General features: G+C 39.9%; 1 protein-coding gene and 1 long non-coding RNA gene across 46 annotated transcripts in view; one reads left to right on the forward strand and one right to left on the reverse strand.

The window, feature by feature from the left end:
• LOC144577437 (uncharacterized) overlaps window positions 1–277 on the reverse strand; it is a 32,738-nt gene extending 32,461 nt beyond the window's left edge. For 2 of the 3 annotated variants that reach the window (XR_013521352.1, XR_013521351.1), the window contains exon 1: window positions 105–277. This is a non-coding gene — a long non-coding RNA (uncharacterized LOC144577437). The remainder of the gene's footprint in view (window positions 1–104) is intronic. The other variant, XR_013521353.1, reaches the window with a different exon arrangement.
• The window catches only part of SIPA1L1 (signal induced proliferation associated 1 like 1), a 397,653-nt gene that overhangs the window by 1,087 nt on the left and 375,448 nt on the right, over window positions 1–21,118 (forward strand). The window contains exon 1 of one of the 43 annotated variants that reach the window (XM_078335312.1): window positions 1–775. The exons of 41 other annotated variants lie outside the window; for them this stretch is intronic. The gene's annotated coding sequence lies outside the window, so the exon portion shown is untranslated. One more of the 43 variants, XM_078335292.1, reaches the window with a different exon arrangement.

A 21,118-nucleotide genomic window follows, 5' to 3' on the forward strand; every position in this document is an offset into this window, starting at 1 on the left:
GAGTTTGTTGAGTTGTGGGAAATAGAGAGGTACAGCTCGGTGCCGAGGGTGGTTAATTTCCCCGTTGGGGGTCTTGGGGACATAAAATTTTGGGATGCTCTAACCTGCTTTCCAGGGAGTGAGTAAACCACGAAAGGGCTGGGAGGCGTGAGTGTGCCGCAAAAAGAACTTTTCCTCCTTCGCCCATCTGTTAACAGCTTCTCTCCTGACCTTAAAGGAAATTTCCGAGACTGTTAAATCGCTCCACGGCGTTTCTAGGTGGACCAGTAATCTTGTTGGGCAGGTTGAAATTTCATCGCGGTTTGGAAAAAAGAGAGATGGGAATGGCTCACTTTCAAGGAAGATGTTGAATTGTTGGCATTAGCTGAATTGTTGGCATTTTTCTAAGGGAAGCCTTTGGGGATTGGTGGCTTCTAGACTACGTTTACCTTATAGATTTTATTTTTCCTCACGGATAGTTTAGCGGCAGCATTCACTGAAATGCATACTACCTGTGAAACGATTATGTTTCTAAACTGGAGCCAGCAATGCGATGCAAATTTTGGAGTAGAGGTGTCGACTTTCATCAGGTTCCAGGTCTATCTGGATGGACTGGGATTGGCGTTTCCTCTATAAAGCAAACCTTTCATGTTGAAACTCTGAGTCAGACTCTTAAAGCCATTGTTTTTGTGCTGGTACTCTGTGGGAGATAAGTGTCAACTTTCTCCTGTTTTCTCCTATGGAGTATCCGTCCAAGGCAAAGCTGCTCTGACTGAATCTTCTGGAAAAGTACAAGGTTAGATCATACAGAATCCCTTCCTGCAGCCAGTTTAGTAGCAATATTAATTTTCTTTATAATCCTGATTTAACGACTTTCATTTTTCTCTTCGTTTTTTGGAAGCTGCAATTAAGCTATCTTTACCAGGATTAAAAAGAGGATAATATGGAACAGTGGTAATAGTAGGTCTCAGGTAGTTTATAATGGCCACTGATGTGTCCAACTATTAGATGACATCTCCATTCTTAACTATATTAATATTAAAACATTTTTCTCATGGAATAAATTTTACTAAAGCATTAGCAATTAACAGTGCATTTAAAATGGTGAATGATTGTTTCCACATAAATGGTTAGAGGCAAAATAGATTTTGGGGGATGAATGCCTTTATGTCTCTGACAACTAATTTTCTTATCTCATTAATACTTAAGTAAAGCACTGTTGAAGTTGACTGTCATTCAGTTTCTCCAGTTGACTGAGAGAACAAGTTTGGTGAGTGGCTTGAGACAGTCAGTAGGTGTTGCTGTTGTTAGCTTCTCTGCAGTTCCTACTTCTGCTCCTTGAGTTTGAAATTGCAATTCTGGTACAGTGAACTTTAAAAATCTGAAGTGTCAGTGATGGTTGTGATTTCATAGGAGGATTCTATGGCAAGGTTGACTTGAGCTCTAGGTAAGTAATTCCAGAGCACCTCTCTGATACTTTGTATTGAGATTCATTTAACTCTTCTTTTTTGTCTCTATCCTTTCACTAGTATTTTCAGGCTTCTGCATTTGCTTTGCTTTTGCTTTGAAGTATGTGTGTAATTTTGGTATAGTGCCCCCACCTTGATTGTTTAGGAACTTTTAAAAAACACCTTCTAGTAAGTTATTGAAGTCATAGGTTGAAGATTGCTTGAGATGAGCAGTTTTGTAGACTTTGGGGGATCTTAGTTGAGATGTGTATATGTTCTATCTTAAGTTGCAATCTGAATTTGTAGATATGTGACTTTTTTTCTTTTAAATCTCTTTGAGCTGTGAAATAGCATAAAGAGATTTGAAATGATATGAGAGTGGAATTTGGTGGAAAGTTTGTCATGATTAATAATCTGATTATGTGCCTCCTCTCAGTCCTCATCGTTGTGTTATCATTTCTGTTGGTCCATATTAGTGCACAAATGAAGTATGCATATCCTGAAGATTTTTGGGTGATGTCTCAGATTTGAGTCTGTTGGTTCACTGACCATACTAGATTTTCTCTATGGAAGACCAATAGACTCATTCCCCTAATAAAGAACTAGAGCTCTGATAGAGTACCTTTTTAATTTTTTCCTTTGCCTCAAATTATAGAAGTTCAAATCTCAAAATAAATTCAGAAAAGTTTTTTCCCCCATAGCATCCTTATATTCCTAACCTTTTGAGTGGTGAGTCAGGCATTGTTTATTGAGTGCCGCTATCTGAGTGTTGCACTTTTGGTTTCTGTGATTCCAGTGATGAGCAAAAGAGTGTTCCTGGCCGCTTGGAACTTGTAGCCCTATGGGGCTATTTGTAGTAATTTTTCTGGTATGGAGTTATGATACCCTGATCCCCCATAAAGGTTATGCATTGTAGGCAATTATTTTTGAATTTTAATATATGTATTTATTTTGAATTTTAATGAATTTAAACATTTTGAAATAATATAGCCTAATATTTGTCCTCAGAAGGTCTGAGTTTCAAAAACCTTCTCTGCTGTTTTCTGATTGTAAGATCTTGAAAAATAATTGAACTTCTTTCTGAACTTTACTGTTGTTTCCTGGAGAAATGGGCTCAGAACTTGCTTCACAAATGAGCTATGAAAATTAATGAGAATATGTGTATGAAAGTACTTTGTAAACTATAAAGTCTTATTTGTAATTTTTTTTTTTTTTACTTTTTGTTGGACATATTCATGGATTGTTGGAACTAGGAGGGATTTAGACTCAACTGGCTCATCTTTCCCATTTTACGTATGAGGAAACTGAAGCCCAGCAAGTTGAAGTGATTTGTTGAAAGTTCCAGAACTAATCACTAGGCAGTGATTGGAAGACAGGTGTCCATATTTAATTATATTAGTTTATTTTCTGTTTGTTTCCCCCTATCTTAAGGGTATGTTAAAATTTTACTACTTTCTCCCCTCACTTAAGAGTTCAGAATTTATTAAATATCCAAAATGAGAAGATGCAAAACTGAAGGAAACAGTGTGTGGTAAGATTGTAAACCTATAAAAATAACATTGATGTAATGTTTGGTAACCAAGCTTTAGAGTTACTCAAATGACAAACTAATGGAAAAAGCAAATATGAGTTAAAGTTTCTACATAGTAGAGTCTGTAGGCTTTCTTGTTTTGTTTTTAAAGAAATCTTTATTAGCTCAGAGCATAATGTATGTTTTTCAGGAAAACTAAACTCAGTGTATTTTGGTTCATCTTTTTCTTCTCTTTTTAAACTTGTTTCCATTTGCAGAAGGAATTAGGTGTACCATCCTTGTTTCTGGACCATGGCCAACTAAATTTTAGGCCTTCTTTCTCAGCGACATGTAAGGGTTACTAGAGGTTGGGGCTAGGGGGTCAGTCAGGTGGAAAGATAAAACAGGACATAAAACAGGAAAATGTAGGAGCTTCCTGTTGAAAATGGGACTGATTTATGTTGTGTCACCCAACCTTCCAGTGGAGTAATCTGAGCCAGTAGAGAAGAAACTTCCCCGCTGGCTGGGTGAATGCCCTTGAGGTGAGGGGATCTCCTTATTGCTGGAGAAGCATTATGGTATTCTGTCAGTGCTCACACAGAAGTTGGAGTCTTACTCTGCGGACAGGCACAAATAAGGGTGTTCCACTAGCCCTTGAGATTGACGATCCAACCTTCTATCTGCAATACTTTTTTTGGCATGGAAAATTGGCCTTGTTGAATTTTTGCTTTTAGTTTTTTTCCTGTGCCTAGCTAATCAAAAACAAAAACAAAACCCACACACTTTGATGGCACCTTGCTTTCAAAGGTTATATTTAAGCTAATTATTCTTAGATGACAGTTCATTTTTTTTTTTCCTGGTGGGCTGTTGATGAGCTCTGGAGTGAGTCATAGAAGCATGGGAAAGATTCATGGGTTCTGGGTCTTTTAAACATGGATGATTTGCATAAGGGACAGAAGAACATAGTGATTTGGTTTGTAATCATGAGGGTACAAAAAACCATCAGGGAAAATCTTTTAACAGTAGATAATGTTCACCAGTCAACAACAATTTTCTCCTCTTATTCTGGCCTGGAGAGAGTAAAATAACCCCATTTGCAAATAGAACAGAGTGTTTTCTTAAAGGCATAAAGAGATGACACCAAAATGACATGGAGGGATGTCAGGGGCTTCTTTAGCTGGCCGGTAGTAAGTAGTAGTGGGTGTGCCACAAAGTCAGACAAAGGCATTTCTCTTTGCCCCAAGTCTGGATGAGAAGTTTCAGCCTGTAGATATCTAATTTGTTGCTTGTCATGTTGCACTAAGTTCTCCCTCTAATTAGGATTGTAGTATGCCTAAGTTTGAATTGTGGAAGCAGGCAATTACATAATGTTAGATTTCCCTTTTTCCAATTCAGGAGAGGCAGGAGAATGTGTGCTTGTTGGTAATGCCGGCTTGGGGAAGGAGAATTGCTGGTTCGCAGAAACTTGGGTCAGTCAAAGGCAACTTGAACAGAACTGACAGCCAGTGCTGCTGCCCTTGGATTTCCTTCCTCTTTCCTCTCCCAGAGCAGGTCTAGGTTAAACGAATTTCATAGATATGAAAGTTAAAGTTAATTGTGGTTATTTCTCTTCTCTTTCTACTTTTTCCATAAAGCCGTTTACCAAAGCTCTGAACAGGTATAGTCATTGGTTGGTTTTGTGGTTCTACTTGCTTACTTTTTCTTTTTTTGAGACAGTCTTCCTCTGTCTTCCAGGCTGGAGCGCAGTGGCGCCAGGCTCACTGCAACCTCTGCCTCCCAGATTCAGGCAATTCTCCTGCCTCTGCCTCCCCAGTGGCTGGGACTACAGGCCCCTCTACCATGCCTGGCTAATTTTTTTGTATTTTTAGTAGAGACAGGGTTTTACCATGTTGGCCAGGATGATCTCAATCTCTTTACTTAGTGATACACCCACCTCGGCCTCTCAGAGTGTTGGGATTACAGGCGTGAGCCACTGTGCCGACCTGATTTCCTTTTTGTTTTGAGACAGAGTTTCGCTCTTGTTACCCAGGCTGGAGTGCAATGGTGCGATCTCGGCTCACCGCACCCTCCGCCTCCTGGATTCAGGCAATTCTCCTGCCTCAGCCTCCCGAGTAGCTGGGACTACAGGCATGAGCCACCATGCCCAGCTAATTTTTTGTATTTTTAGTAGAGACGGGGTTTCACCATGTTGACCAGGATGGTCTCGATCTCTTGACCTCGTGATCCACCTGCCTCGGCCTCCCAAAGTGCTGGGATTACAGGCCTGAGCCACTGCGCCCAGCCCTGATTTCCTTTTATTTGAGATGGAGTTTCTCTCTGTCACCCAGGCTGCCATGCAGTGGCACTGTCTCTGCTCACTGCAACCTCTGCTTCCTGGGTTCAAGTGATTCTCCTGCCTCAGCCTCCCAAGTAGCTGGGATTACAGGCAGATGCCACCATGCCCAGCTAATTTTTATACTTTTAGTAGAGACAGGGTTTTACCACATTGGCCAGGCTGGTCTACAACTCCTGACCTCCAGTGATCCTCCTGCTTTGACCTCCCAAAGTGCTTGGCCTTACAGTGTGTGCCACTCGGCCAAATTTGCTATTTTTTGAGCTCATTGCCTTTCTTTTAATAGTCTCTAGCTCCCAGAATTGATTGAACCTTTTATTTATTTATTTTTGAGACGGAGTTTTCGCTCTTGTCATGCAGGCTGAAGTGCAGTGGTGTGTGTTCTTGGCTCACTGCAGCCTCCATCTCCCAGGTTCAAGTGATTCTCCTGCCACAGCTTCCTGAGTAGCTGGGACTATAGGCACATGTCACCACGCCTGGCTAATTTTTAGTAGAGACAGGGTTTCATCATGTTGGCCAGGCTGGTCTTGAACTGCTGACCTCAGGTGATCTGCCTGCCTTGGCCTCCCACAGTGCTGGGATTACAAGCATTAACCACTGCACCCAGCCTGAACCTCTATTTTTACGTTTCTTTTCAGTTCTTGATGCTCTCAGAAAAGCAGATGCTAACTGGACTGTGGTATCCCATGCCTTCAGGAAGTGATAGTCTACTTATTAGGAGGTGCTTATAAGATGGAGAACTATTAATTAATAGAATGTCCTAAAATTTTCACCAAATTTGATACTTTTATTGGTTGCTTCACCTGTATATAGCTAGGAATAAAAATGGAGTCAGTATTTTCCCATATTCTTGCAAGAAGCATGGTGCTGTGGCTCTGAACCATACTGCTTGCTTTTAAAGACTTTTCAAAAACACATATTCTTGAAATAAGTATATAGTTGCTTTAACTCCTCCCTTTTCCCTAACCATACTTCTGACTTCTCCACTGAAGACCTCAGAAGCTTCTGCCAGTATGCTTTCCCAGAGCCTGACTTCTTAGTAGCTGGTATTTGACATATGAAGAGAGTGCTCTGTGTGCATATGTGTGCATTCTTGTGTGTGTGTTTGTGTGGTTGGGGCAGGTTTGACTCCTAGCTCAGAATGTGCTCTTGGGAAACATATTCGGAAGCCTAAATATGATTCCTAAACCATGTCTCTTTTCCAGTTTGAGAAATGCCTGTGGTTCTTCAAAGAGTCTCGGTGATGTTTTATTTTTAAAATTAGCATATTAATGATGATCCTTTTTAATAGGAAGCAAGATGTAATAATTGCTTAACAAAATAATGTTTCAGGTAGATAAATGGTAGGTTACAGAGAGCTATAGGATTCACAGAAAAGGCTTATTAAAAGTTCAGAAACCTCAGCCTAGTAATTGGTTTGGGTGGGATTGTTCTGAAGGCCATTTTCAAGGTGATGTTTGAAAGTAGTGGTTTTCTATGGTTTGGGTAGGATGTGTGTTTGGGGGAAGCAGTGAGTGCTGGGGTAGAGAATTGCAGTGAACCTTGAGGCTTTTCTCTTGGGGGAGAATGCTAGATACTAAGGTTGATGGGTGATTTGAAGAAGCTCACTAGGTGATTCTGTTATGCTTCTCCCCGACTCAGTTGAAAACACAGTGGCTTTTATATGATGTTTAGATCTGTGTTTGACAATAAGATAAATAAGTAGTGGACTTAAACCAGAATGCAGGCACCTGGGAATTGTAGAAACTTCATTTTGGATGGGTGAAAAGGAGAGCGTCTGCATCCTTTGTAGAGGCCCGTTGATTCAAAAAGACAACTTGAAAGAACTCCTGAAATGACTGTAAAAAGAGTCAGGCTGCTTAGACTACTGCAGTGGAGATGGGACGTGTACATGCAATTTGATAATTGTATGTTGGCATTTCTTTTTAAAAAATTGTGGTGAAAACATAGAAAGTTTACCATTTCAACCATTTTTAAGTGTATAGTTCAGTAGTATTAAGTGTATTCACACTATCGTGAAACGGATTTCCAGGGCTTTTTTATCTTATGAATCTGAAACTCTGTAAGCATTAAACAGTGGCCCTTATTTCCATCTCTCCCAGACCCCCATTCTACTTTCTGTGTCTATGAATCTGACTACTTTAGGTGACTTCATATAAGTGTAATCATGTAGTATTTGTCTTTTTGTGACTGGAGTACTTGACTTAGCATAAAATCCTCAAGGTTCCGTTTACAAGAGAAGACATACACGAGGCCAACAAATAAATGAAAAAATGCTCATCACTGGTCATTAGAGAAATGCAAATCAAAACTGCATTGAGATACTACCTCATGCCAGTTAGAATAGCGATCATTAAAAAATCTGGAGACAAGAGATGCTGGAGAGGATGTGGAGAAATAGGAACACTTTTACACTGCTGGTGGGAGTGTAAATTAGTTCAACCATTGTGGAAGACAGTGTGGCGATTCCTCAACGACCTAGAAATAGAAATTCCATTTGACCCAGCAATCCCTTTACTGGGTATATATCCAAAGGACTGTAAATCGTTTTACTATAAGGACATATGCACACGAATGTTCATTGCAGCACTGTTTACAATAGCAAAGACCTGGAACCAACCCAAATGCCCATCGATGATAGACTGGACTGAGAAAACGTGGCATGTATACACCATGGAATATTATGCAGCCATCAAAAATGATGAGTTTGTGTCGTTTGTAGGGACATGGATGAATCTGGAGAACATCATTCTCAGTAAACTGACACAAGAACAGGAAATGAAATACCGCATGTTCTCACTCATAGGCGGGTGATGAACAATGAGAACACATGGACACAGGGAGGGGAGCACTACACACTGGGGTCTATTGGGGGGAATAGGGGAGGGACAGCAGGGGGGGTGGAGTTGGGGAGGGATAGCATGGGGAGAAATGCCAGATGTGGGTGAAGGGGAGGAAGGCAGCAAATCACACTGCCATGTGTGTACCTATGCAACTGTCTTGCATGTTCTGCACATGTACCCCAAAACCTAAAATGCAATAAAAAAAAAAAAGATACAAAAAATGAAAAAGAAATAGCTATTATTTTCCATTTAAAAATTTTCTAAAATATTAATTCTATTATATGTCTATGCCAGTTAGCAACATGTATTATCTATGGCATGACTTCTAATTTCTTTTTTATCATATTTTATATACATTGGTTACTTAATAAATGTTATTTTTGATAATCACACATTAAAAAAAATCCTCAAGGTTCATCTATGTTGTAGCATGTGACAGGATTTCTTTTTAAAGGTTTAATAGTATTCCATTGTATGAGTATACAATGTTTTGTTTATCCATTTATCTGTGGATAGATGTTTGGGTTGCTTCTACCTTTTGGTGGTTGTGTTGTTGCTATGAATGTGGGTGTGCAGATATCTCTTCAAGACCCTGCTTTTAATTTTTTTGTATATATACCCAGAAGTGGTGTTGCTGATCATATGATAGTTTTATTTTTAATTTTTTGAGGAACTTCCATACTGTTTTTCATAGTTGTACCATTTTACAATCTCATTAAGAGTTCATAAGGGTTCTAACTTCTCCACATCCTTACCAATGCTTATTTTGTCTTTTAAAAATTAATTAATTAATTAAAATTTTTTTGAGACAAGGTCTCCCTCTGCCACCCAGGCTGGAGTGCAGTGGTATGATCTTGGCTCACTGCAGCCTCCGCCTCCCCGGCTCAGGTGATCCTCCTGCCTTAGCCTCCTGAGTAGCTGGGACTACTGTTGCACACAGAGCTAATTAAAAACCATCCCCAGAGCTAATTAAGAAAAATTTTTTTTAAATAGTAACCATCTTAATGGATGCAAGGTGGTATCTCATTATAGTTTCAATATGTTTCTCTGATGATTAATGAAGTTGATTATATTTTCATATTCTTGTTGGCCATATGTATATTGTCTTTGCATAAACGTCTATTCAGTTCCTCTGCTTATTTTTTAATTGGGTTATTTTATTTTTTTGTTGTTGAGTTGTAGGAGTCCTTTATATATTCTGGATATTAACTCATTATGAGATAGATTACTCTCAAATATTTTCTCCCACTCCAGGTTGCTTTTTCACTTTGTCGACTGTGTCCTTTGATGCACAAAATTTTTAAGTTTGATGTAGTCCCACTTGGCTAATTTTGCTTTTGGTCATATCCAAGAAATAACTGCCATGTTCAAAGTCAGGAAGCTTTTTCTTCACGTTTTCTTGTAGGGGTTTTCTAATTTAGGTCTTACATGTAGGTCTTTAGCCCATTTTGAGTTCATTTTTATGTGTAGTATAAGGGTCCAAGTTCTATTTGTTTGCATGTGGGTATCATATTTTTTCAACACAATTTGTTAAGGAGACTGTCCTTTCCTTATTCAGTGGTCATGACATCCTTGCCAGAAATCATTTGACTATATATGTGTGGGTTGGTTTATGGGGTATCTATTCTGTTGGTCTCTTTGTTTTTATGCCATTATCCCATGTTTTGATTAGTAATATGTTCTGAAATCAGGAAGTGTAAGTGGCACTTTTAAGTTACGCTGTTCTAGATATTGAGTAATAAAGAAGTGACATAAAACAAAGAATGTTTCCTTTTTTTTGAAGGATCGCAACACATTTAGAAAATGAGGTAAGATGATTTTAATGGCAGAATGTATGAGGCTATCCGTTGGCAAGCAGCATAGTAAAAGCTGTTTGTCTTGCACTTCCGGTTTGCAAAGTGCTTTCACAGATACGGAGTCTAGTGGTTTGGGAATGCTTCAAAAAGGCGATGAATCTTGAATTATCACAATAGTCAGATGTGTACCTTAGTGGGTATTCATATCCAACACTCTGTGCCAGTTGCATCAAAGTGATATAGAGAAATTATTATAAGAACTGTCCTTGTGATAATTTTTTTCTTGAGGCTGATTTGTCTTTCCTTTTCCAATCTGGTTGTTTTAGATACTTTGTATCTGCTTGTTGAATAGCAATGGGCCATATATGAAGGTAGAATATTTAACTACAGCACTGTTTTATGTTTTGGATGTGTTAAAAAAAAAAACCCCAAAAACTGATCTGGCTGGGTTGTACAGGATGAATTGAAGGCAAGATTGAAGCCAGAACAGCAAATTTAGTGACTGCTGTAGTAACTAATTTTGGCTACTTAAGACATATTTTCTCATCTTCTTAATACAATGATGGGGACAATTGTGGTTGAGTATATTATTTGAAGGGACATTTGGTAGAAGTTTCATGGAGGAAAAATGTAGTATGCTTGTATGTAGTAGGCCTGTCATAAAGGTTTATTAGTGACCAAATGAATTTGTATCTGCAAGGTATGTTGACTGATGACCAAATGAATTCTTGTTTGCATTGGTGGGTCTCTAAGGAGTAATTTATTCACTTTTCCTATAAGTATTTATAGAAATACATTATATGCCAGGGACTGGTGGCTGCTGCTGGTAAACAGGATACATGGTTCCTGTTCTCGTGTAGCTGATACTCTTCTAGTGACTTACGTGGCCTTTTATCAGTGTTCTGTTCCTCTCCTCTCGTTGGATTTTTCTTTTCTTTTCTTTTGGATTTTTCTTTTAGTCAAAGGCCACCTGTTTTGCTTTTGATGCAAAAACAATTGCAGTTGTTTATTATAATGGTCCTATATTAAATATTATTTATACATAGAAAGAAACACTACGCAGCTGCATTTTGGTTTCCAAGGAGATATGTCTTGGCAAAATTTATTTTATCAAGTGCTTTTCAAAGAAAGAGAACTGAAAGAATCTGGCTGTAATGCCTTTTGGTTAAGATTTTCCTGAGGACCCAGATAGGGTTTTTAAGTCTTGGTTTCTTCTACTCCCACACCTACTCCAAAAGAATCTGGAAAGCTAGTTCTGACTAATCCTGGATTTTGATATTGATTTTGAAGCTTTGAAGAGTCATATAACCCTTCTGGATCTTCATTCATTCATTCATTTCTTCATTCACTTAATAAATCTTCATTGTTTGCCTATTATGTATCAAATAATTTCTTATTTGTAAAAGGGAGAAAATTGAGGGTTTAATTCAGTTTTCTTTAAGACCTGTAAAAATTTATTACTATGATATTGTAAGATTTAGGCCTCTTTATAGATAGTAGCAATGTTTTTGAAAGAACTGAAGAAGGAAATGTAAGAGTTTTTAAGTCTAAAATATTTTAGTGAGAAAATGCCATAATGGTGGATAATTTTAGTGTTAGTTTCATTCTGATCTGAAATCAGTCAACATTTCAATTCGGCTCAGAGTTTTGCTTTATAATTTTGGTAGTAGACAATTCTGAACCTAACTTTTCTGTTGTTACTGGAAACACCCTGGAAACTGAATTCCTGTTTCAGATGATTGGTGTCATCTGTGTGCAGGAGCTTCAGAAATGCTTGTTACCTCTTCTATGTTCTTGGTTCTGAATCTTTCAGACTCTGGTCATTTTTATGTGGAGTAGTCTTGGGATAATGGTAACATCATGTCACAGAATGCAGAACAGTCACGCTAAAGATCTGACTGCCAGTACTGTGATAATTAAGCAGGCATTTGCTCATGCTGCCAAACAAGTAATATTTAGAGTTCTGAGTGAGATTTCATGGCTCTATAAAGTGATATTTTCATTTTAATTTGTTGGAAAGTCAACACAGTATTGACTATACATGAAAAGATTCAGTTATGCAAAGTAATATTTAAGAATTTCCTCCCATGTGGATTGTTTCTTTTCATAAATCTGGTTTCAGTGTTACCAGAGAACACTGGAAGATTTGTTTTAGTCCTGGCTCTACTACATAGTAGTTGTGTGACTTTAGTGGTCTTTCATTTACCAGTCAGCAGTTTCATTCTGTACTTTCTAGATGGCAGATACTGTTCTCATCCTAGGGATACATCAATGAACAACTCTGAGTGAGATGGGAAGCCACTGGAGGGTTTTGTACAAAGGGTTTTGGTCTGAGAGATCTTAAAAAGTGACACTCTGTTGTGTAGGGGAATAGAATGGGGAACAGTACAAAGGTGGAAATTGGGGGATGTTAGAGATTTCTAGCAATGCTCTATAGGTGAGATATGATAGCAGCCATGAAGGTGATGAGAAATGAGTGGTTTCTGGATATATCTCAAGTAGGGCTAAAGTGATCCACTGATGATGATATGATGTGGAGTGCGACGGAGTGTACTCAAGGATGACACCAAGGTGTTTAGCCTGAGCAACTGGAATAATGGGGTGGCCATTTACTGAAATGGAGATGCGTGGAGGAGCAGGTTTGGGTGTGGTATTAAGAGTTGATCTGTATATGTTGGGTATGTGATGAAGTTGACAGGCCAAGTGGAGCAGTCAAGTAGGCAGCTGGAAAGTTCTGTCAATCTTCATGAGCTTTAGTTTTCTCATCTATGAAATGGGGAAAGTGTCTGCCCTTCTTACAGTTCTTGAGATCAAATGAGGAAAAAAGAAGTTAAAACTTGTAAAGCTATGTCTTCTATTATTTCTGGAAACTAGACTGGCTACCATCTTGTGTCCTTTGTGGTCTGTTTTGCACTATTTAACTCATAGGCCACGTTGTATTTTGGGAAGTTAACATTTGCCCTCCAAATCCTGGTTTCTTTCCCAGTAGATGTGAAAGCTTTCTTTTGATCCCTCCTGCAATTCGTGGGTAGCTTCTTGGAGAACTTGGTATGTATTTCAGTTGTCTCCAGGGTGTCAGAGGGCTTCATTTTGTGTAGAGCTACTACTTGAGAGTGTGGTACCAGACTTGCTCTTTTGTTTTTTTTGAGACGGAGTTTCGCTCTTGTTACCCAGGCTGGAGTGCAATGGCGCGATCTCGGCTCACCACAACCTCCGCCTCCTGGGTTCAGGCAATTCTCCTGCCTCAGCCTCCTGAGTAGCTGGGATTACAGGCACGCGCCACCTTGCCCAGCTATTTTTTTGTATTTTAGTAGAGACAGGGTTTCAGCATGTTGACCAGGATGGTCTCGATCACTTGACCTTGTGATCCACGTGCCTCGGCCTCCCAAAGTGCTGGGATTACAGGCGTGAGCCACCATGCCCGGCCTCAGACTTGCTCTTAATAAACATAGCTTTGGGCCAAAGTAATTTATTTAGGTGGGTGGGTATCGTAGTAGAAAAATGACTATCTTTCTCAAATTCTTTATTTTAGGCTTTCCATAACTTGAATCCATTAACAGATAGGGTCTAATAGGTCAGATGATTTAGGGAGACCACTCTTCATGTTTCTGGATTCAGAATACTTGCTAGGTTTTTTGACTGCTTAATGGTTTTTTTGGTAGGCAGGTGAAATACGTTAGGTATGTATTTGAATCTATTGAATTAAGATTTGCTTAGGCTCCCCCATGTTGAAAGCATTAGTCTTGTTTTTAATCAGTGGCATTTTGAATTTATTAAATGTCTGTCATTGGAGGTAGTAGTAAATAGTTATATCTTTGAAATGCAGTATTTTTATAATGTATATTTTCCCACCAGTTAATTGTTCCTTTAAGAATGTCTTTAGCGAACAGATATGGTGGTTTTGGGTTCTTCTAATCCATAAGCAGTTTTGAACAGAAATACTACCCCTCTTCACTGCTGTCCTGGTTTGATTATCAGTCAACAAGGTTCCACTGGGCATTGGATGTGCACATCCATTGCAGGTCCTCTGATTTAGAAAGGGCCTGACACATTGAGTGAATATAACTTGATGACTGCCATCTAAGAAAGTATGGTAACTGTTGGAATGCCATCTAAGTAAGCATTCTAAGTGTTCAGTGGAAAGAGAATGGCAATGGCTTTAGTAATGAAGGCATCAGGGAGGTAGGAACTATGTTTTTCAGGAGATACCATGGGGGCAGAAGTTATTTTGAAAAGTTTTCTTGTATGTTTCAAGCAAAAGGACTTCTCTCTACATTAGGGTTTTTGTTAGATCTTCAAATCTATAAAATAGGTTTACCCACCTGCTCAGTAATTGTTAAGTTACCTAAGCTTTTGCTTTTCATTGAATTGGCTTACTGTACATTATTTTTGTTTCAGCTTCTAATAAACTGAACCATAGGTACCCAGAATGATATTACTTGACATAATTGTTCCTGTTTGTTGAAGAGAAAACTCAAACCTTGTCTTTCCTTTTTAAGCATGTATTAGAAAATTTTGGTCAATTGTAAGAACTTATTTAAAGTGGATCTATACATTTAAATCTGTGTCTTTTTCATGCTTGTTTTTCCCCCTAAAAGGAACATGACTGTCTTAGTCTTCCTAAAATATCTTTTAGGCTTTCCAAATTGTCTGATGGCTTTTTATTTGAACTTAAGTTGCTTTTATTGGAGAGATGCTGAGCGTCTGAAGTCACAGTAATTGTTTCTGTACTCCTGAAGTTTTTTTTTAAATAACCACTTTATTGAGTTCTCCATTTAAATTACCAAGTCAGTAGTTCTTAGTATATTCATACAGTTCTCAAACCATCTCTGTAAACAATTTTAGAACATTTTCATTATCCCATAAAGAAACTCCAAACCCATTTGTAGTCACTCCACATTTCTTTCCAGCCCCACCCCTCCTCCCTGACCCCAGCCCTAGGCCACCACTAACCTACTTTCTGTTGTTATAGATTTGCCTCTTCTGTGTTTTTCATATAAATGGGATCATAAAATATGTGGTATTTTGTGACTGGCTTCTTTCACCCAGCTCTGTTAAAACACAGTTTGTTTTTTGCAAGCGCTTTAACTTTGGTGGTCATGTTACAGATCAAGGATTCAAAACCAGATACACAGAAACTACAGCCTGTACTGGGACCAGAGAAAATAGCAAAACGACCAGTTACCATGTGTGTTTGTAGAACAGGGAGTGAACTTTGAAGCTTTCATAAAATAAAACCACCCTAGTACTAATCCACCAGTGCATTCAGTACATGTCACTGCATAATTGTCTTACCTCTCCTTTTCGGAGTATTGTCCTGCTTCTCATTTGGATTTTTAGCACCTCTTAGAAATCATTTCTGGGCCGGGCGCAGTGGCTCAAGTCTGTAATCCCAGCACTTTGGGAGGCTGAGGCGAGTGGATCAAGAGGTCAAGAGATCGAGACCATCCTGGTCAACGTGGTGAAACCCCGTCTCTACTAAAAATACAAAAAATTAGCTGGGCATGGTGGCGCGTGCCTGTAATCCCAGCTACTCAGGAGGCTGAGGCAGGAGAATTGCCTGAACCCAGGAGGCGGAGGTTGTGGTGAGCCGAGATCGTGCCATTGCACTCCAGCCTGGGTAACGAGTGAAACTCTGTCTCAAAAAAAAAAAAAAAGAAATCATTTCTGATTTTTTTCTTTCTTTTATTTCTGGTCTGATCTGTGACCAAGCTCTATCATTTTTTTTTTTTTTGAATTGATTTCCATTTTCAGCTTTGGCTCTTAGTTTTATTGTCACCATCTTAGAGTGGACCTTGACCCCTGTATCTTAGTGGCTGTAGCAGCCTCCTTGCTGACCCCTTTCATTCCTGCTGTCCCATTCTCCAAGCCATCTTGTCTTATCATTCTTTCTGAGAGACCACTTACGTACATGTGCCACCCTGGAGGAACTCAGGTGGCTCTAATACTTTGCTACATCAAACTCACACTTTCCTGCTTGCTTTTATGACATTCCTGTTCAGTCTCTCCTTCTCCGGCCAAAAAAGGAGAGACCAAACAGGAATGCCTTTCTGTGCTAGGCCTTTGCTCTCTCCTCTTCCCTCCTATTCTAATTTTCTTCAAACCTTAGTTTGTTTTCAGTTTTAGTTCTGTTCAAAAAGTATAGAGGCTGGGTGTGGTGGTTCACGCCTGTAATCTCAGCACTTTGAGAGGCTGTATCAGTCGTTCTCATGCTGCTAATAAAGACATACTTGAGACTGGGTAATTTATAAAGCAGAGAGGCTTAATGGACTCCAGTTCCACCATGTCTGGGGAGGCCTCACAATCACGGCAGAAGGTTAATGAGTATCAAAGTTACATCTTACATAGCAGCAGGTAAGAGAGTGTGTCCAGGGGAACTCCTCTTTATAAAATCATGAGAGTTCATGAGACTTATTCACTATCACAAGAACAGCATGGAAAAGAGCAACCCCCATGATTTAATTACCTCCCACTGGGCCCCTCCCATAATACATGGGAATTATGGGAGCTACAATTCAAGATGAGATTTGGATGGGGACACAGCCAAACCATATCAGAGGCTGAGGTGGATGGTTTGTTTGAGCTTAGGAGTTTGAGACCAGCCTGGGCAAAATCCTGTCTCTACCAAAAATGCAAAAAAATTAGCTAGGCATGGTTATGCATGTCTGTAGTCCCAGCTGTTCAGGAGGCTGAGATGGGAGGATTGCATGAGCCCAGGAGGTCGAGGTTGCAGTGAGCAGAGATCGCGCCACCGCACTGCAGCCTGGGCAGCTGAGCGAGAACCTGTCTCAAAAAAAAAAGTATGTGAAACCTACTACTTTCCTCACTCATTGCTTTATCACTCTTACGTCCTTCCCTGCATACTGTGCTCCTTATTAGTATCTTGTCTCCCTTTTCTCTCTGAGCTCCAGCCTCTGAACTCTAGTATCCCTGTCTTTGTCATCCTTCAGGATCCTTCTTCATTGATGCCTTGCTGATTACCGTAACACACCCTGATTTCTCCCTTCTCAGACATGGTGTTGTATTGTGTTGTGTACTTAAAGCATTTAATGATTAATGCATAGTTCATCAAGAGTGTCTAGCCTGGAGAAAACTCAGAGGGGGACGTCATCCTTTGTCACAGGAGCCAAAAGTCCATCATGTGGAATGAGGAGAGGTTACCTTTTGTCTTCTCTGGCTTCACAGGACAAAACCAATGAATAGAGTAAATACAGATATTTGAGTAAACATTAGAAAGGACTTTGCTGGTCAAGGTGCTTGCAGGTGTCATAGACTGTGTCCCATTGTTGGAAGCCCTCCTGCATAAGGCTGGATCATTTCTGGACAGGGTCATTGTGAAGGGCATTGAGATGATTCACATGGGCTCAGTAACACTTGTGATTATCTGTCTCCAGTATCACATTCATCTGGGTAGCATTTTAAATACACAGATTCTGAGTCTCCACCTCTAGAGTTTAGGATGAGCAGTTTGTGAAGCCAGGCTTGGAAAGTTTTGAGTTAGGTGGCTCTTTTAGTCCTGAGATCCTGTGAGACTCATGTGATTACCAGGTTTTTACTTTTTTAATTTAAATTTTTTATTTTACTGTTCTATGTTTTGAGACAGAGTCTTACTCTGTTGCCCAGGCTGGAGTGCAGTGGTGCAATCTCAGCTCACAGCAACCTCTGCCTCCTGGGTTCAAGCAGTTCTCCTGCCTCAGCCTCTGGAGTAGCTGGGATTACAGGTGTGTGCTACCATGCCCAGCTAATTTTTGTATTTTTTGTAGAGATGGGATTTCACCATATTGGCCTGGCTGATCTTGAACTCTCAACCTCAAGTGATCTGCCCTCCTTGGCCTCCCAAAGTGCTGAGATTACAGGTGTGAGCCACTGCACACGGCCAGATTATTAGATTTTTATTGAGTGCCTGTATTGTATGGCAATATAAAGTTTTTGGTTTTTTCCTTCATGGAACATAGAGTCAAGGGAGGAATGCAGGCAGACAACTGAAACCATGTGATTTCTCCTCAGGTAGGTGTAGATTCTCTGAGGATAGAGACCATTTCTTTTTTTTTTTTTTTTTTTTTTAATGGTTCTTTATTTGTCCAGAGGAAGGGCACTTTGGCATTCCTTCTTGCCTGGCAAGGTTATTAATCCGATGTTTACTGACAAGCCCTCCTTTTGGTAGGGCTTAGTACTGTGTTGTTTATCCAGGTGTTTGTTTTCTTTTCTTTTTTTTGAGATGAAGTCTTACTCTGTGTCCTAGGCTGGAGTGCAGTTCTCCTGTCTCACCCTCCCTCATAGCTGGGGTTATAGGCATGTGCCACTGCACCTGGCTGATTTTTTATATTTTTAGTAGAGACGGGGTTTCACTATATTGGCCAGTCTGTTCTTGAACTCCTGACCTCGGGTAATCCATCTGCCTTGGCCTCTCAAACTGCTGGGATTACAGGCGTGAGCCACTGTGCCCGGCCAATTCAAGCGTTTTCATACAACTTCAGTCTTGGTTGAAAGGGAGCCATTCTGTCTTCTGTTGTTTCCTGGCAGATTCTGGCTTTAGAATTTGTTGCTTCCTGGTGATTAATATCGACTATTATTTATTGAGTAACTACTCTATGGGAGCCAGGGTTTGTGGGAGCCAGGATATTGAGTTCCTGTTACAGAATTTCTGCTTCTGTTAATATACATTGCAGCAGCTACTGAGTTGAGGCATTATCTGATGCAGTCATCTGTTGGGACCAGAGTAGTTGCAGTCATATTTTGGCTGTGTTCATAAAGCGTATTTTATTGTTGGGAATGCCATAAAGCCTGTCTACTTAGGTAACTATGACCACCACCCTGTTAAACTTATAATTTGTTTTAAACACTATACTGTACTGATGATAAAAGATCTTCAACTGTTTTTCAATGAAAGGCTGCTGGTCTTGCTGCTATAGCTTAGTATGTGGTTTTATTATTTGTTCATGTTGTCCCCAAATGGAAAGTCAGGGACTGTTTTTTTGTATCTTTAATGATGATCTGGATTTCACAGAGTTGGTGTGTGGCCCATTTGGTGGTTTCTTTTCCTTATCTGCTGTAGGACTTTGACCTGTCACGGTGATGGCCCTAGTGCCTAGGTTAATAATGGTCATAAATATCTTTTGCTGAACACCACCAATGAATTCATTCTATGTTAGGTTCTTCACTTATGCTGTCTCATTTTATCCTCATGAAATTCCTGAGAAATAGGTATTATCAACATTTAATAGATGTAAGGAAACTAAGACAGGCTAAATAACTTGCCTAGCTTTCCGATGCTCCCCTAGCTTTCCGATGCTCCCCTAGCTTTCTGATGCTCCCCTAGCTTTCAGGATGTTCCCCTAGCTTTCCGATGCTCCCCTAGCTTTCCGATGCTCCCCTAGCTTTCCGATGCTCCCCTAGCTTTCTGATGCTCCCCTAGCTTTCAGGATGTTCCCCTAGCTTTCTGATGCTCCCCTAGCTTTCTGATGCTCCTCTAGCTTTCAGGATGTTCCCCTAGCTTTCCGATGCTCCCCTAGCTTTCTGATGCTCCCCTAGCTTTCAGGATGTTTCCCTAGCTTTTAGATACTCACCTAACTTTCTGATGCTTTCCTATTTACCTTTTCCAGGAGACTCAGGCATGGTTTGCATAGGAGTTAATACCATTACTTTTACCTTCCCTCACTCTCTTGTAGGCTTTACTAAGAAAAACTAGGAGGTGCCTGAGGTCAGGAGTTCGAGACCATCCTGGCCAACATGGCAAAAACCCATCTCTACTAAAAAATTACAAAAAATTAGCCGGGTGTGGTGGGTGTGGTGGCTCACACTTGTAGTCCTAGCTACTCGGGAGGGTGAGGCAGGAGAATTGCTTGAACCCAGGAGGTGAAGGTTGTAGTGAACTGTGATTGCACCACTGCACTCCAGCCTGGGTGACAGAGCAAGACTCTGTCTTAAAAAAAAAAAAGTGGTAGATGAGTGAACTTTCAGGAGGTAAAGGTGTGCTAGTATCTCAAACTCCTATAGAAAAGTCATAGATAGTATATTTAATTTCCTCTCTTGCCTGGATTCAAAGTAGTGGTTGTCATTGAATGTCCTTTCTGGCTGACAGAGCTTACTGAGATGTGGGGAACGACTTCCACAGTGGGCTGATACCTGCCAAGGGAAGTCCAAGGCCCAGGATTGCAGATGCTTTTACTATGAATAGCTAGATGAAATGTGTGTGTTTTGGTGAAATAAATACAAATCTTCACTAAGTTTGTAACGACCACAGAATTTTTTCTAGTAAGAACACCTTCATGTTACTTCCTAACTTGGGCAAGACAGGAAACTTGAGACGTTTATTTTAGGGGGTGAAATGCTTTATTTCTCATCTTGCAGCATGGATTGTGTTGTGCAATTGTCATCTTGTCATTGATTTCCGCCAATTGCCCTAAAATTATCAGGCTGTTATTAAGTCACCATCTGCTTTGTTTTGAAATACATGTCTTTTAAGAGCCTAGAGGCATATTAGAAATATGCAGATTTTCCCACCAACTTTTGTTTTAGATTCAGGGGTACAGGTGCAGATTTACTACCTGGGTATATTGCGTGATGCTGAGGTTTGGGCTTTTGATGGTCCTGTTACGCAGGTACTGAGCATAGTACCCAACAGTTAGTTTTTCAGCTCATCTCTTCCTCACTCCCTCCCCTCTATAGTAGTCCCAGTGTCTATTAACTGCCATTTTTATGTCCATCAGTACCCAATGTTTAGCTCCCAGTTTTAACATGTGGTATTTCCTTTTATTTTCCTGCATTAATTTGCTTAGAATAATGGCCTCCAGCTGTATCCATTTTGCTGCACAGGACATGACTTCGTTCTTTTTTATGGCTGCATAGTGTTCTATGGTGTATATATGTACCATATTTTCATTATTCAGTCCACCCTTGATGAACACATAGATTCCATGTCTTTGCTATTGTGAATAGTGTTGTGAGGAACACGTTAGTGTATGCGTCTTTTTGGTGGAATGATTTGTTTTTCTTTTCTTTCTCTTCTTTGTTTTTGTTTTTGGAGACAGGGTCTCACTCTGTTGCCCAGGCTAAAGTGCAGTGGTGCCATCTCTGCTTGCTGCAGCCTCTTTTTCTTTGGTGAAAGTGATTCTTTGGTTCAGCCTCCCAAGTAGCTGGGACTGTTGGTGTGTACCACCACACCTGGCTAATTTTTGTATTTTTTGTGGAGATCGGTTTTGCCTTGTTGC

The sequence above is a fragment of the Callithrix jacchus genome, chromosome 8 (assembly GCF_049354715.1).
Source record: "Callithrix jacchus isolate 240 chromosome 8, calJac240_pri, whole genome shotgun sequence".
Lineage (NCBI taxonomy): Eukaryota > Metazoa > Chordata > Mammalia > Primates > Cebidae > Callithrix > Callithrix jacchus.